The sequence below is a fragment of the Pseudorasbora parva genome, chromosome 10 (genome assembly GCF_024679245.1).
Source record: "Pseudorasbora parva isolate DD20220531a chromosome 10, ASM2467924v1, whole genome shotgun sequence".
NCBI lineage: Eukaryota > Metazoa > Chordata > Actinopteri > Cypriniformes > Gobionidae > Pseudorasbora > Pseudorasbora parva.
In genome coordinates this window covers 16,940,080-16,957,838 of record NC_090181.1, presented here as the reverse complement: position 1 = coordinate 16,957,838, position 17,759 = coordinate 16,940,080, and positions in this window count along the sequence as shown.

The window sequence follows — 17,759 nt, the reverse complement described above, 5'->3', positions numbered from 1 at the left end:
TCAATGAAAGTTCTGTCACAGCAAATATGGATATACCACTATATGGATAGTTTACAGTGACAGAAATAATTATGTAAATAAATATTTAGACATTCAAGATCAGCTCAAAGCTTGTTTGCAAAACTAATTTCTGTTACCCATCCCCATGCTAAGGCATACTAAGAGTTTAAGAGTGAAAAGCTCGGGGGAAAACCTGAGGTAAATGTATAACTAAGCAAAAACAATTGAAATAAAATGACATTACAAATCTCGAGGCGTTGAGGCAAGCATCCTACTTTAACCTTGTTAATATGCCTCCCACCCCCACTTCATTTCAATTAAGAAAATTACTTTTTAGTTCAATTAACAATAATTCATGCTTAACTGAATAAAATTTATTAAACAATTAAGGCAGGCAGCAAGAGAGTGCGAGCAATGCGATTAGAAGACAACAATGTGAGCTCCTGGTGGAAGGCAATGCTGCCTAAGATGAGAAAATGAAAGAAAGGAAGCTCAAGAAAGCAAAGTGAGTATAAGAGACTGTCATTGCCTCCGTTGTGCTTGATCTATTACAGATTAAATGTGCCACCATGGCTTGGAATACAAAGATTGTATCCTTCTTTCCCCTTGGGCAATGTCTTGCCTTTCAAAAGAAAATTTTAACCATATTTTGCTCTTTACAAGGATATAATGAGCACAGGCGGCGTTTCAGATACGTGCACCAGCTCAATTTAGAGCTCTTTTCCCTTGAAGAACACATTTAAATATGTTCTTTGTTTTAAGTAACTGTTCGCTTGCTCTCCTAATCATGGCGGCCCATACCCAACCAAAATGATTTACGCATCCACAATTATTGGATAATCCCCACTGTCATTACTCCAGGCATCTGCTCTGTCACAGCGCTAAGAGCTTTTGGCTGCGCTTCTGCGAGGTTATTGTGCTCTCCTGTAGTGAGACCGACCTGCCTTCATTCCACCGAGTTAAACTCTATTTAAGTCATTGGAATTAAATGAGGATTTTAACAATGTAGAATGTAGAGGTGGTTTGTGTGGGTCAGTGTTAATGTTACCCGCGAGCATGGGTCTCGGACCGAGAACAGCCAACGATACTAAGGTTGACACCCTCTTACATAAATACCATAGTTGCTACAGCTGCTATTAGGACTGCAAAATTACAATATAAAGTCTTGCTCAATACATAACTCTTGCAGAATCTGCAAAATTGTTAATTATTTTAACAAAATAAGAGAGATCATACAAAATGCATGTTATTTTTTATGTAGTAGTGTCCTGAATAAGATCATTTTTATAAAAGATTTTGTGATGGTTGTTCTTGAGTCCCTTGTTTTTCCTGAGCAGTTAAACTGCCCAATCTCAAAAAATTAGCATATCATGAAAAGGTTCTCTAAACGAGCTATTAACCTAATCATCTGAATCAACTAATTAACTCTAAACACCTGCAAAAGATTCCTGAGGCTTTTAAAAACTCCCAGCCTGGTTCATTACTCAAAACAGCAAATAATGGGGAAGACTGCGGACCTGACTGCTGTCCAGAAGGCCATCATTGACACCCTCAAGCGAGAGGGTAAGACACAGAAAGAAATTTCTGAACGAATAGGCTGTTCCCAGAGTGCTGTATCAAGGCACCTCAGTGGGAAGTCTGTGGGAAGGAAAAAGTGTGGCAAAAAACGCTGCACAACGAGAAGAGGTGACCGGACCCTGAGGAAGATTGTGGAGAAGGACCGATTCCATACTTTGGGGGACCTGCGGAAGCAGTGGACTGAGTCTGGAGTAGAAACATCCAGAGCCACCGTGCACTTCATTCGGAAATCAAGGTGCCAGATTCTGGAGGAAGACTGGGAAGAAGGAAATGCCAAAATGCCTGAAGTCCAGTGTCAAGTACCCACAGTCAGTGATGGTCTGGGGTGCCATGTCAGCTGCTGTTGTTGGTCCACTGTGTTTTATCAAGGGCAGGGTCAATGCAGCTAGCTATCAGGAGATTTTGGAGCACTTCATGCTTCCATCTGCTGAAAAGCTTTATGGAGATGAAGATTTAGTTTTTCAGCACGACCTGGCATCTGCTCACAGTGCCAAAACCACTGGTAAATGGTTTACTGACCATGGTATTACTGTGCTCAATTGGCCTGCCAACTCTCCTGACCTGAACCCCATAGAGAATCTGTGGGATATTGTGAAGAGAAAGTTGAGAGACGCAAGACCCAACACTCTGGATGAGCTTAAGGCCGCTATCGAAGCATCCTGGGCCTCCATAACACCTCAGCAGTGCCACAGGCTGATCGCCTCCATGCCACGCCGCATTGAAGCAGTCATTTCTGCAAAAGGATTCCCAGCCAAGTATTGAGTGCATAACTGAACATAATTATTTGAAGGTTGACTTTTTTGTATCAAAAACACTTTTCTTTTATTGGTTGGATGAAATATGCTAATTTTTTTAGATTTGAGGTTTTCATGAGCTGTATGCCAAAATCATCAGTATTAAAAGAATAAAAGACCTGAAATATTTCAGGTTGGTTGAATATTTCATGTTGGTGTGGAATGAATCGAAAATATATGAAAGTTAAATTTTTATCATTACATTATGGAAAATAATGAACTTTTATCACAATATGCATTTTTTTTTGGAGAAGGACCTATATATATATATATATATATATATATATATATATATAATATATACAGTATATATATATATATATATATATATATATATATATATATATATATATATATATATATATATATACAGTGTATATATATATTTTTATTTATTTATTTAATTTAGTACTGCCCTTTAGAAGCAGCAGCAGATAGGTTTCCCGGAAGGCAAATTAAAGGATTAGTTCACCCAAAAATGTCTGTCAGTCATATCTTGTAGCTCTATTTGCCTGTCAAATGTATTAAACATTTATTAGTTTACTGGCTTCAAGTTCACCATAATGGAAAAAGTGCAAGTTAAAGAAAACAAAAAATTATTTAAAGAAATATATATATATTTGTTGTCAATGTTTTAACGCAAGTAGTCTTTGGCAATTGACAAAGGCAGTTTTGCTGAAATGTTGGTAACAAATCAAATATGCTTAATAAATTGTGGTTATATTTTCATTGCATTTTCACCTTGAGCACATAACCACCTTTAAAAACTTTGTATAGCCGTAAAACTTTCTTTCAAACGGTTGCTGCTTTTTATTTTCTATGTATGCCCTTCTAGATGCCCTTTCTTTCTGCAATATTTCTATCATATGAAGGCTATTCATTCATCATTCAGTCTATCCAGCCCTTTCTTAAAGCTTATATTGCATAATGTCCTTGAAGTTATATCTAAATTAGAATGCATTTATAATGACTTTACTCCCATCATATTTCAGTCTTTATGTTCGCTACATTGATTTATTTTATTCAGGAACAATCTCTTATGTACCTATTTGTTGTCTTATTATCCCTTGATGTGTCAGTAAGACAGTGATTTGCTCTCCGGTTTGGATGAATTACAGCAGGGATTTGGATGACTCCGGTCCAACAGTGAGTGATTGAGATGAACGATCTTTTATTGTCATCCATTTTGTAGATATGATGGGGGAACACATTGTGACCCTCCACTCCAAGCCACTGGAGGCCACGCTGGCAAAGGGGAGAAATGATGATTAAAGACGGAGGAGCCCAATTGCAGAATGTGGTTTAATGAAGCCCAAATGAAATTAATAACCCTGTTGTCCCAGCAGAAGACCAACACAAATGAAAATATGTTATGGGAGCTTAGCGTCTCCCAGATTGTTCATGTTTCAAGGTGATAAGGATACTGAAAGTTTTGCCCGGTAACCCAGAATTTGAAAGAGTTCTGCTATAATTAAGTAGCTCACTAGACAGTAAAGGACAAACTGGTTCTGGAGTCAAGAAATCATTGCCTTGCTTGGATTTATAGGGTACAACAAGGCAAGTTTTTAAAGTTATTTAAAAGGGTACTTCAGCGCTGGGAAGATGCATCTGTATTTAAACTGGGTCATAATGTAGTAGAAATGTGAAATTATTATTTTTGAATTTGGTGCCTAGACTGAGAAAAGACAGAAAATATATTTTTGTCTCATGGGGATGAAAGACAACAATTCCCAGAATGCTTTGCTGACCTGTGAGGCCACTCCCCAAGCCACCGCTACTGGATTGCTGTGACTGAGTTGGAGAACAGACACTACAATTAAATACTAAACGTGTCTGTTCAATATAATGAGTGAGTTGCTGTGCGAGTGTCAAAGCACTAACGCTGCAGGAGTCCGATTACATTTACTGCCATGAATGAGCTGAATAAGCTCTCGTGATGAGAGCTGAGGTAATTGGGACAGCGCTCGCGGCATACAACGTGTATTCAATCTGGCTCGTTTTCAGTCCATGCCTTTGGAAGCTTAACTTTCATAGGAATTCATTTGAGAAGTTAAAACACTTACATTGCTCAACATAGCTCCGTTTACATCAATGCCTGCAGATGCAAGCTGAGCTGTGAGTGCGATCTCCCATCCCCCATTCGAGGGTTGAAAACAAGTGGAAATGGCTCCCTCTGCTGACTGTAGTCTTTAGCCTTTGTCCAAAAATTGGAGGAATTTTACCAGAAATAAAACGCATAAATCTCTTGTTTCAGGAAGATATGAGGGGGAAGCACAATCATTTGAATATACTCCAGTTTTTTTTTTACTAATACAAAGCCATATGTTAATCGCTGAAGTAACACTTTAAGTTTTTCATGATCCATGAGCTCATTTGATCTTAAATTATATATAGTCTTTTATTGCAGATTTATTACAGTAGCCAAAAAGAGTCCCTGAGTTATAATATTTTTTGAGAAATGTATTGTTTATGATTTTATTATTATTCTAGTACACTGTTAGGGAGCCAGAGAAAGATGCAAAAGATACATGTGTTCTGGATGTCCTGCTCTTATATTTCATAAAAACTGGAGAAAAAAAAAAATCCCTGTGTCTACCCAATCCATTGTTTTAGCTTTTGTGATCGGATCTCTTTCGCTTAAGAATTACTCATTAATTTGGTTCTGACTGACTGGTTAATGAACAGTGTGCCTTGGTTAGCTATTATTGTTGAACATAAGCTATTCTAGTAACTGATCACAAGTTAGAGGCCATTGGGTGAGTGAGTACACTCTCAGGAATCATGACAATGCCATGGTATCCTTTCATTTTAGGGAAGGTGTCTGACATTGTATGAAACATGATGGAAAGCAATTCATGTGTGTGCATGCAATATGGCTGAGCCTCCTGACTCTCTGACAGAGTGTATGGGCTCTCCAGGCTGCTAACAGCAGGGGAGAGCAGTGATGAGCTCATTCCTGTCCTACTGGCAGGAAGGAAGCAGCAGACTCCAGACTCGCAGCCCCCAGGCCTCAGGTGCTGCTGCGCTGCTCATTTAGCTCCTGGCTGCTTTGAGAACACACCAGCAACCGCAAGCAGACGAAAACCTGCTCCGAGATGATCAGGATCACCTGCAACAAGCAAAAACTACTAAACCAAAGAGAAGCTCTCACTTTCTATTTGATTTTTACCCCATGGGCCTTTAGTATTAGGATGTATATCAATTAGCATGGCCTGTTAGCCCCCGCCGCTGGTAAACGCAGTAATTACGCTTTCTGAAGATATAAAAAGCATATACATTTCTTTTGTTGGGCCCATTAAAATCACCTGTATATTCTAACAATCTTTTTGCAATCTACATGTTTAAAAAGTGATGGGTTTCTTAGTTGTTGTTGTCTTTTTTTATACATTTAAATGAGCTTTTCTGTCATCTCACTTTAAGTTGAACTTTAAAGACTAACACTGTTAAATGTAATTAGCAAATCTAAAAATGTATCTTATAATGTAACTTGTGATGCTTAATTTAACTTGTAGATTTTAAAACATTTGATGTTATGTTTTTAGTTTTTATTTGATTATTTTTTTTAAGAATATATAATAAAGAATATAGAAAAAATAACAAAACAGAATGTTATTTTGGAATATTTTGATATTTTATTCATTGCTTATCAACAGTATACGGTACAATGTGCAGTGGATAATATGTCAAAATATTAAAAAGATTAATCATGTCAGGAATTTTTTCACGTTTAATGTGAAAATGTAAAGTATATTTTTTTTCTAAATGTTTGAATTTTTTACATCAGAGTACCAGGGTGATACATTTGAGTTATTCTTCTGTTCTATCTTTATCTGATTCCATAACATAAATGCATATTTAAAAGGTGTGTGAATGAGTTATGACATAGTGAATGATATTTTATTAACACATGGGCGTGATTTTAATCTTTGGCAACGTTTCCAAGAGCAACTCTAGCCTGTGAATATGACTGAAATGTCCCTTTTTGGCAGTGTTAGCGTGAGAGAGAATAGTGAGGAGGATCTGAACTCGCAGGTGTTGTCACCTCAGGGAACAGGCGGCCATGACAAAGACATCTGACAGGAGACACATCTCACCTGTTGTCAGGTGTCTGTTACACTGAGTCTGACACAGATGACGGCTTCCTACACAACTTCTGCGCAAAAGCGAAAACCGAAAAGGGGGATTCATTTGCTCTTCGTTATCACAAGCTCACGTGTGACATTAAGCAGTCTGCGGCTTTTCTTCATTTGCACACAAGCTATGTCAGTTGTATATACAAACAGTCATTTGTCAATCGTGCTATTGCGTGATTAACGGATGGGCCAAGTTTTAATAGATTCAACATTTAAATAAAGCAAAAAAATTTTTACACTTGAAGGAATATTCCAGGTCAGTACAAATTCAGCAGCATAATGTTGATTACCAGAAAAATTACTATTATTATTTCTTTTTACAAAAAAACAACAAACCAAAGGATTTGGGTTGCAGTATAAGTAAAGGGACCCAATCAAAACTAAATCTATAAAATACTCACCATGTCAGTAGTATAGCAACAAAATGTATATATTAGTATTTATTAAAGGAGTCATGAATTGAGAAATCAACTTTGCTCTGAGCTTTTGATGTATAAAATGTCCTCATAATATAACAATATCCTGTGACGATACATTGATGTCTTAAGACACAAAATGATTGTTTCTTTGTGAGAAGCCGAACATCATTTATATCATTTTTTACCTCAAATACAACACTGTGTATAAAAGCCGCGACTGCACAATCCCTTCCAGCAAGTTGAGGTCAAGATATGGCGTGTCTCAGTGGGATACAAGCGGCGGAAGTGATCTTTTGCGCATATCTCTACGCCATATTGTGTAATTTGACCTCACTTGCAGGCAGTGATGGTGCGGGGACGGCTGATGCACTTAAGCCCCTTTCACACTGCGATTCTGGCAAATACACGGATAATGCGACCCGGCATTTGTTCCCGGGCTGCTAGATTTGGTCCATTCACACTGCCAGCGAAATACCGTAATATGTGTGCTTTCACACACAACCCGTAACGGTCCCGGATCGAGTTGACACGTGACATCCTGATGTGACGTATAATGGCGAGCGATCTCAGCTTCAGCGCGGATGGTAAGGAGCTCCGTGGTCTCGACTTGTGTCCAGTTTGCGCACATTTCTGCTTGTTTAATTTTAGTTTCTTTTGTATACGAACACTCTCTGCGTTTAAAACACCGACTAGCTCTTCTTGCACTGCAGGGTTGTATTATTGAAAAAACAAGCTCTAGGAGTCGCACGGTAACTACGTACACGTTGCGGCATTAGTTTTGGCTTTTGTTCACACAGCGCTCGTCCCGGGTTGAATACCGCAATGTTACTAGGTCCCCGACCCGGGTTCAATTCGGTAATCAATGCCGGGACGTGGTTGCTTTCACACAGAAGGCGACCCGGCAATGTTCCGGGAATATTGCGGGTCCGACGTGCCGCGTGAAAGGGGCTTTAGTGTCGTATTTGAGGTAAAAAAATGATATAAATATTGTTCAGTTTCTCACACAAACTGATTGTTTTGTGTCTTAAGACATCAATGTATCGTCACGAGCCACAGGGTTTAATATGGATTCGTATGTCTGCGTGTTTTTTTTACTCTCATAGTGGCTCTCATAGAAATACCCATTGACATGCATTATGAGCAAAGGTTGGAGTTAAAAATCTTAATTTCTGTTCTACTGAAGAAACAAACACCTACATCTTGGATGCCCTGGGGGTAAGCAGATAAGCATCACATTTTTGGGTGAACTATCACTTTAATATGTTGAATTGGCTCTTCTTTTATTTTCAAATTTAGTTTTAGAAATTAAGAACCTTTCTTAATTTTTGTTAATTTTTCTAATTTCTATTTAGCTTTATTTTTAATTTTATTTTGATGTTTTTTTTTTGTTTGTTTGTTTACTTTTTAGGCAACATTTTTTCCTTTAACTTTTCTAATATTTATATCTGATATATCTACTAAAGTGTTGGTCAGTCTGGCACAACATTTCACTGTTATGAGTTTCGATCGCAGCTGTTCCCCCTCTCCGATCGGTTTTGCCTCCGCCGTCGTTCACTGTTAGTGCAAGTGCGCTGCTGCTAATCACAGCCGTGTCCTCATCTGCCAAACAGCCACATTGCTGGGAAGCTCAAGCTCAACAGTGAAGCTCCTGCCAATTTTAGTGCCACTCTTGGTGGCAGCAGCAACACCTGTGTCATCTGAGACTTCTGACCCACGGTCTGTTTTCCCTCTCTGTCTCCCCTCCCTTTTCTTACTCACTCACTTCATTGTTTGTCTTTTCAGCACAACCTGAGTCATACACAACAAAATATTTTTTTGTGTGTGGTTTTGGAAGCTGAGAGATTGTGTGTGTGGGGGGTTGGGGGGGTGGAAGAGAGAGCGAATGAGCCCCAGATCTGGGAAGTTTCTCTCTCTCTCTCAGGTGTGGAATGCCATCAAGGACGCGACTTTAGCCTGTGCAGGTGTTGTTTGTTGAATTCTCGGCAAGGGCCTCTGGTTTAGGTGTCAAAAGACGACCTGGCTAACCAGTTTTAACTTCTGTTTGTTGTGTGTCTCTGACAGGCTGCAACTGATTTGGGACTCGACTGCAAAGCACTTCATCTGCCAGTAGGTTTCAGTGCACATTATTCAAGATGTGATTGTTTTTGCCATATTTCTTTTGTGTTGTTATAAAAACAAAACAATTTATTCTTGTCAGTCAAAACTGCTTTATTTTCCAGGAATTAATGTGGGTAGCACATAATTTTGGTATTAGAAAAAGTTTGTAATTTTGTTATCTTTGGTATTAGATAATTTTGGTATTAGCAAAATTGTATGAGAATATAAATTTGCTTGCAGACTTTGATTTTGTCATATAATTTTAAAATATGTGTTCAAATTTGTAATGTTGAGATCCAGTTTGAAACCCTAGTCTAGAGGGATTTTTTTTTTTTTTTTTTTTGGTGAAATAACTGGCATATCTCTAGTCATTGCTCTCTAGAAGAAACAACTTTAATTATTTAAGATATTTGTGTTGTGGTCCTATGGCCTATCTCCTGTCATTTTAAATAAACAAAGAGGCAACCAAATGTAAAGAGCCCACTTAAGAACACAGACTTTGTACTAAGTGGGCCCTTAAACCAATGAACAAAGAACAAATATTTATTTCTGTCTGTGGATTAATTATTCTGCGCTTCCAGTGCTGTACCGCTCATTCGCTTGTCAATGTATTGATGAAACAGTTTTTTTTCTGGCATTTTCTTTCTTTTGCAATTAGAAAATGTAAATCAAGCAGGTGCTGCTGGCACCATTTGGAATTTGTATTTATTTTACCTGAGGCTTCAGATCCTCCCTCTTTCTCGACATTACACCAAAGAGAAGTCGACACACACACAAACACACACACTCTGCGCTAGCAGCTTGTTGTTGTCAGTGTAATCACCGCGCCTCTCGTCTGTAGACTCAACTCGTTCTGACAGCCCCTCAAGATACTGTGGTCAAGGTTACTCTTCCATCATCCTGCCATTTTCATCACTTGACTCCATTGCACAAAAATGTGAGCACTGCTCACATTTTCTCATTCTGTCACAATATTTAATGTGCTGTAAATATTTAAAACTGCAGCTAGTTTCTTTTAGTCTTCCTTTATTATATTTTGTTTTATTTAAAATGTCTCACAAGAATAAAAACACACTTCTTACTACTGCTTAGCTTTTCCATCGTCGGTTCCAGTTGCACTTGAGCTTGGTTCGACACGACACAATTAAATACCTTTCTCGACCCAGAATTCTTTGCATGGTTGGCTAACTGCTCATAGAAGGTTGTCCGTACTGTACCATATCGGTATCGTCTGGGCTGGATCTGCACGGAATACATTTTATTAAAACTGGAGCGTTCACATTGCAGAACTGTTTGGACTCGCATTAAAAAAAGTAATTTATTGGATCTGGATCCTAGCTACTGCTAATAGGTACTCTGTGGAAAACAGTGCTCTACTTTCTTATTAAGGGAATTTCAATTAAAAAAAGGGGAATACTTAAAACCAAAAATCTTACCAGTATGCTAATATTAGGACAGTGCAAAGTAACTTTTACTCAGTTAAAAAAAACAAAAACAAAAAAACTTCCGAGGCCCACAGTGCTGAGAATTAGAGCCATCAGGAGTGGTTTATGTGCACAGTACTTATCTCTTTGTGTTTTCATGTACGGCCTTTTTTTATTCCACTGGCAAGAGTCTTATTCCCACCAGCTGTCGGAATGCATAAAAAAACAGGCTTGTTGTTAAGTCTGGGGCTTAAGTCGCTGCCAAAAAGAAAAGCGTGGCGAATAACGGCATTAATTCTGTGATTTGAGCCACCACTCACACCCGTATTTAAAAGTGCTTAAAAACTAGCAGCTGGTGTCAACAAGGTAATAAAACGAGACGCAGGGGAGCACTCAGCGCGATTAGCGTGTGCACGTGGGACACCCGCGCAGGTTTAAACAGTAGCAGAGACGCGTGCAACGTACTGGCTTACAACCGTGCCGGCGTGGAAAACAGCGGCCCCCCTGTCACCCGGAGAAACTTTCTCACCCTATCTTATGCTACATTACAATAGCTCCTGCAGTCATCTTTCTCTCTCATTTTTCAATACAAAAGGCTCACTTACATTCCCATAACTTTTTTTTCTGTAAAAGTTTTTTGTTGTTGTTGCTCTGCTCTTTTGCTGCACCTGTGGAATATTATCTAAATGTACTCTGTAAACACAAATGGTTGGAATTAAGGCAGTGCAGCCATGTGTTTAAAGTGATTAATTAGGAGATAAACTAACCTCAATTTCACCTCAGTATACTTCACTTAAAAGAGTTAAGCGTCAGAGCTATGGTCTAGCGGTTAGCATTCATGCTCCTACACAATCAGCTGCATTGCTAGTGTGAATCTGGCTCACAACTTGTCCTAAGGCTCTACCTCTCTCGTTCTATCTTGGTCCTTTCTCACTTTCAAAGTAAAGTGGCAAAAGGTAAAAGTTTCACATGGTTAGAGACACTGTAATTCTTATCAAAGTTTGGAGGTTTCTATGGCATGTTACTAAACTGATTTTTTTTATGCAGTGGTAGTGGGGGTATAAGAGAGACTGGGGCTAGTTGTCACATATATACCGTTTCCACCGAAATTACCTGGAACAATTTGTACTGGGAACTTTTTTTACAGGAGCTTTTTTCCGCCCAGACCTGAGTCTGTGTTTCTAAAGTACCGTGAAGATTAAGTACCGTGAAGTCTCTGTGGTATGTACTGTATTTAGTGACCTGTCAACATTTGCGTTTGTTTACTCTTGGTTTATGAGGACATGATTCGGTTTATGGGCCTATTGTATGCGACTAAACCTTAGCAGTAGCAAGCAAAACGGTTTTGCACGTCAGATAGTGTATAAAAAAACAATGGAGTAACGTTAGCGCATTTGAATGAAGAAGCTCACTTTGTGAGAACGTCCCCTTTTATGTGTGGGTGGTTTTACAATAAACAAACTAACACCTATATTAGTCAGCTAAACAAATATATTTAAACACACACCATACATCGCATGCTCCATTGCTAAATTAACTAATGTTATACACGATCGTGTTGTTTACTGATGTTTACTTACGCGAAGATAGCCAACATAGACATTTGAAGCAGTTTTACTCACCTCCTGCTTCCAAAGCAGGTCTATCAAAAACACACTTCTTTGGTTGATTTCGTGAGGTCCTTTGACAGCTGTGACTGTGGAGATCCACTTTGCGACGCGACTGAAGCGATGTTGTGAAGGTTCCCGTCATTTCTGCGTTCATATCTGTTCAAATGCAGCGCTGACTTCCAGGAATGCTGTGCTGAAGCGTTGAAGTCACTTGATGTCACCCATAGGATTAAAGTGGAGCGCGACGCGATTTAAGTGTTGCACGGACGAGTGAATCTGCACCTTGCGAGCAGTGTTTATGGGTGGCGTGCATTTGCTCTTTCGCCTCAGTCACGCGCGATGCACCCTTCTGGGAAAAGAGCCCGTACGGCCCATACAAGGACCTTCCGCTCTGTCAAGCGGACCCATACTCGAAAAAAACTCTCAGAGACTTGTGAGAAACTGGAAGGAGTATTTTTGACACAGAAATACTCCATCAAACGTCCAACTTAGTGTTTGAAACTCTGTCTATGTTTAGGATGGGAATCCAAGTCTTTAACAGTGTAAAAAGCTCAGAATGCATGAAACAGCACCCCCCCCCCTTTAATGGGATAGTTCACCCCAAAATTAAAATGACCTCATGATGCCATCTGTCGGACGCTAGATATTTTACTTTAGAAAGTTTTAAATATGGATATTTTTCTTACACAAATGCGCATCGCTTCGCTTCAGAAGGTCTTTAATAGCCACCCTAAGCCGTGTGGAATACTTTTATAATGAATGGATGCACTCTTTTGGGCTTCAAAATTCTGTCGTCCATTCATTCTAATTAATTTATAAAGCTTGGAAGAGCCAGGACATTTTTTATATTTTTAAAAGAAGAATGTCATATACACCTAGGATGGCTTGAGGGTGAGTAAATCATGGGGTAATTTTCATTTTTTTGGTGAACTTTCCATTTAAATGTAGTTAAATATCCAATAATAGGCTATTTAGTGGCATGTTCCATCGTGAAAACTTACCCCACTGTAACATCAAGCCCCACTATTTTATTGACCGTCTCATCCGGCTTTCATTCCACCTCTATCCTGCAACCATCCTTTTATGTTAAAAAGTATCATCATCTATCCTAAAATACTGTATGTGGCGTATTTGGTCATATCCGTTTCTCCGTCCATTGCTTCCCTCATCTCTACCTACAAAGCAGCATGACGACCATATTTAGAGCATCCATTTTCGTCTTGACAATTTACAGCAGTTAGTGCTCCACCCTGAGCCATCTGGTCTCCTGTGCCTCACTGCTCGGCAGAAATACGCTATGTATAATTCATTTAACAGATTATCTTTATAATAGATTAATTCAATAGCGACAGTGTGTTAAAGGTCATTTCAAGTACAGGTACCTATTTAAAGTAATGATCCCTGTGATACTGTATAAAGCTTTCTGACAGTCCACATACTGTAGTTTATAGTGCGTGTTGAAACACTTGTGGGGGAGGGTTTCTCCAGACCTTAGAGAGTCGAAATATGGCAGGAAAATATGGCCTGTTTTACATGAATCAACTGATGTGTAAAGGACAAAGAGCCAAATTATAAAGATCTGTTTTGACAAGAAACGGATGCCTCCAAAGCTTAATTGCTTCAATCGAAGGGTTGAAATAAGAATAACTAGACATTTCAATTATGTCTAGCGATGAAGGTCAAAAGAGGTTGATGAGAAAAGACAAATGTTTTATTAATTATGCTCAGGGAGCTGTTTGGATTAAGACTAGGGCACAAGGATTATTTCCTGATTCAATAAATTGCTTTTCATCACCATTAACACATTTCCGTATAGGCTATTCCCTAGAGTCGCATCCAGGAACTATGTTTACTGTGAGATTGCTCAACAAACCTGCGCCAGACTCCGATTTAGCACATAGTACCGGATCCACCCAGGGGACCCGGTCCAGACACAGCTGTTCTTTGTGCTGCGGTGGGCCGTACCTGAAGTAGAGGCTGCGTGGGATTTGAACTGCCGCCGCAAGACCGTGCCACCAATTTTTTATTTATTAATTTATTTATTTTAAGTCGAGGAATATGATAATCAACCTGGTTTGATAGGGTAATTAACTTGGCTAAATGAAAATCCCATGAGATGAAAGGACGGAAAACAGATGTTCCATTAAAGAGGAACACGTCTTGTGAGGAGTGTGTGAAGATAAAGGGAGCGTGTTGAGTTGTGCTGGCAGTGCTAGTTGACAAAACACCTGAGTTTGTGGTCATAATGCTGCTCTTTTGTTGTTGGGGGGCCTTTATTTGGGTACAGCTGTGCAGTTTATGATATTAGCTGGAACCAGAGAATAGGTTTTTAAATCTATTTTTAGAAGTTTACAAGAGACCATTTTCAACTAAAAACAGAAAAGTTTGCAAACATCTATGCACACCTTGGCAATAGAATCGCCATTGGCTTGTACATTTTTTTTAGTTTACTCTCCAGATATACTTTGATTCCATTAAATCAGCTTATCTTTGTAAAATGACAGCTTTTTAAATAGCTTAACGTACACTCTTAACATCAGTCAAGAGCATTTTATTATGATATTATGATAATCAAGCACTATTTAATGATAGGACTTTAGTATTTAGAACCAAAACTAGGTAAAGTGTGATTGAATATTTGTCATTTTGACTGTACTTAAGATATTGTTGGTCATTCAGTGTTTCTGTAAAATATAGTTATATAGTAATAGATAATAGTAATAGTAGTATTATTAAAAGAAGATGCTGCAACTACTAATAACAATATACAATCACTTAGGGTTGATAAGCTGCTGGGTTATTTTATGCTGGTTTGCTGAAATCGAATAGATGAGGGACCATAATAGGTGGGATTGTCATCTGCGAATTAGTTCCACCATACCAGGAAAATCTGCATATTTTCTGCTTCTTCTTAAAAGATTCCAAATTAACAGTTATTTTGACAGGAATATACAACAAACAATATTTATACATTTGCCTTTTTGTAGTTTACATGGAAATTATATGGTTTTCAACGTTTTTTTAGGCCCCCAAAACACCATTGTCATGTAAATGTATAGCCAAAATGCATAAAAAGTTTTCTGTTTTTAGTTGAAAACGGTGCCATGTTAGCCTGGTTAAAACCAGACCATTCTCTGTAGTAACTGTGTTATGGTCTTTCAAAGCTTCATAGACAAATCATTTCCAAAGCAAAACCAATCAGGGCGATGAAGGAGATGACTATTGCAGAGCGGGAGAAACATCTGAGACTCTGACTCTGAATTCTCTGTTTGTAATTTCAAGGAAGATTTTGTAATTGTTGTAAAAGAAATATGATAAAAGCTGGTGTCCACTGCCACCCCATCAACATTTTTGCAAAATTTGGAAAACCTAATAGCATCTCAGACCAAACATTTCGGATTGACTGTCGAACAGAAAACGTCAACTCTGCTCGCATTTGACCCCTAATAAAATAATAAGGAGTCTTTGGAAAATTGTGTCTCACTAACTTTATTAAAATTCAGTAATTTCAGAAGTGTTCGAACATTTTCATACTTTAGCATAGTTACGCTAGTTATTTATTTACAATTTTTACATGACTAAGGTTACCAGATCTAGTGTGAGGAAATAATCACAGAAAGGCCAGATCCAGAGCTGTGTGTGGTGTTAGCACATGATCACACTCCCCATCCTCCTCATCAAAGTAGCCGGTGTAATCCACATCTGGTAGCCGAGTGTTGTTCTTTGCTCGGGTTTTAAAGAAAAGGAAAAGTTTAAATCGCTTAAAACAGACACGATAGCTGATTCGAACGAGTGATGTTCCACAGTGGCATCCATCTTTATAATGTACAAAATCTGCTTCACCGTTGCTGTGCTTTCGTCATCGTGTAAAGCCCCAACGTTTCTGATTGGTGCCGTGATTTAGACGGATTAGAAATGGACTTGAATGGGCTCTTTGCCAGACTACTTGCAGAGCAATTCTAAATTTGCCGGAAGTTGTCGGGGTTTTCACAGTCAAGTGTCATGTAAACAGACCCTTAGATTTTAAGAATCTTTGGTCCTCGTTTAAAAGATCTTTCCTAAGTTCTGTAAATGTAATATCATACTCAGAATGAGTAAACTGCACAGCTGTAGCCAAAAAGCCCCCCCCCCAAACAAAAGAGCAGCATTATGACCGCACAGAATTTTAGCTCTTTAAAAAAGGAAATTTATGTCATCATTTTCTCCCTCTCATGTTGTTCCAAACTCATGTGACTCTATTTTTCTGTGAAACACAAAAAGTTTTTTCTTGTTCTTTGCCCTTGTTGTGTACATATACCCCCCCCCCAAAAAAAAATAAATAAATAAATAAATAAATAAAATAAATATAAATAAATAAATAAATAAAGCTTCTTAATAGCTTTAAGATCTAAGAAAGTATCAGCATTCGTTTTCTGTTGTTTGGACTTTTGCATTATTTGATCATTTATGAAACTGTGCAGTGATGTATTTATTTATGTTTGTGTCTTCACTAAGGCACAGAATGTCTTTCTGTCAGAGGGTGGGAAGTGGGATGACTGAACAGACTGACTTCACCGGTTGGCTGTTGACTTGGTGGATGGCAACATCAGTGGCACAACCAGAGGCAAAGTCACACTCCACGGCAAACTCACACGGAGTGAAGCCATCTGCTGCTCTCTCACAACTCTGGAACAAATACACAAAACTGTCAAAAGTTCCCCACGCTTGCCTTACGATCTCTCCCTCCTTCACTTTTTCTCTCACGCACTCTCTCTTTTCCGCCCCTTTCTCGCACACTCAGTAACACTATTCCAAGTACACATCCCAAATGAAGTCACATGTGCTTCTAGAAGTGGTCATTATGTTTTGTGTAAACGTTTGCCCTTTGACTCTGCAGTTTCCCGTTGTTGCATAGCGGGAAAGCTTAGAGTGAAGTTAAATCCGGATTTTTCTAGCATTCCAAATTCGCACTGTAGTGTCAGGAGAACAACAAAAAGCAGTGATGTGTCAGTCCACACATCGAAACACAAATGGAACGCATTAATCACAAAAATCAAGTAGAAATATTGCTCAGTTTACTGTGAATGGAATGTAGCATTACAATCATGTAGCATGACTTACTGCAGGCCTTTTGTAGGCAAGAAGATTATGAATGTTACAGTTTAAAATATGCCAGGGAATAGTGCTGTACCACCACCATTTAAGTCCTAGAAATGTTATCATTTAAATAACACGTTCGTTGGATTGTAGCTGAGTACATACAGTATAAGACTTTTCAGACTTTAACAACTGTCTCCGTGTTGTAAGAAATATTGCAATCGTCCACTGTTCCCACAGAACATGAAATATTGTGACAGGATAGCATGTTTTATCAGCATCACCAGAAACGCTATCTGTGGTGAACATTTATGAACTTCCTCATCATTGAAATACAGCTCTAACAGAAGTTATAAATCACATGAGTGCAGGCCTTCCTCTCCCATGATGCGTAACTGTTGAATGTATAGTCACAACATATTAAACTACCCAACTGTAACTATGAACTCTAAATCATATTAATATTTATACAATGATCTGAAACCAGTTCTGCAGTTTGTCTTGTTGTGAAAGAGAAAGTTTTGCAGATTAGAACTTAACTCTTCACATCAACTTCACTATCTTTCAAGTTTAAGTGGTAACGTTTAATTTTTAAACTCACATTACAGCTTTCTGAACAATCCACCTT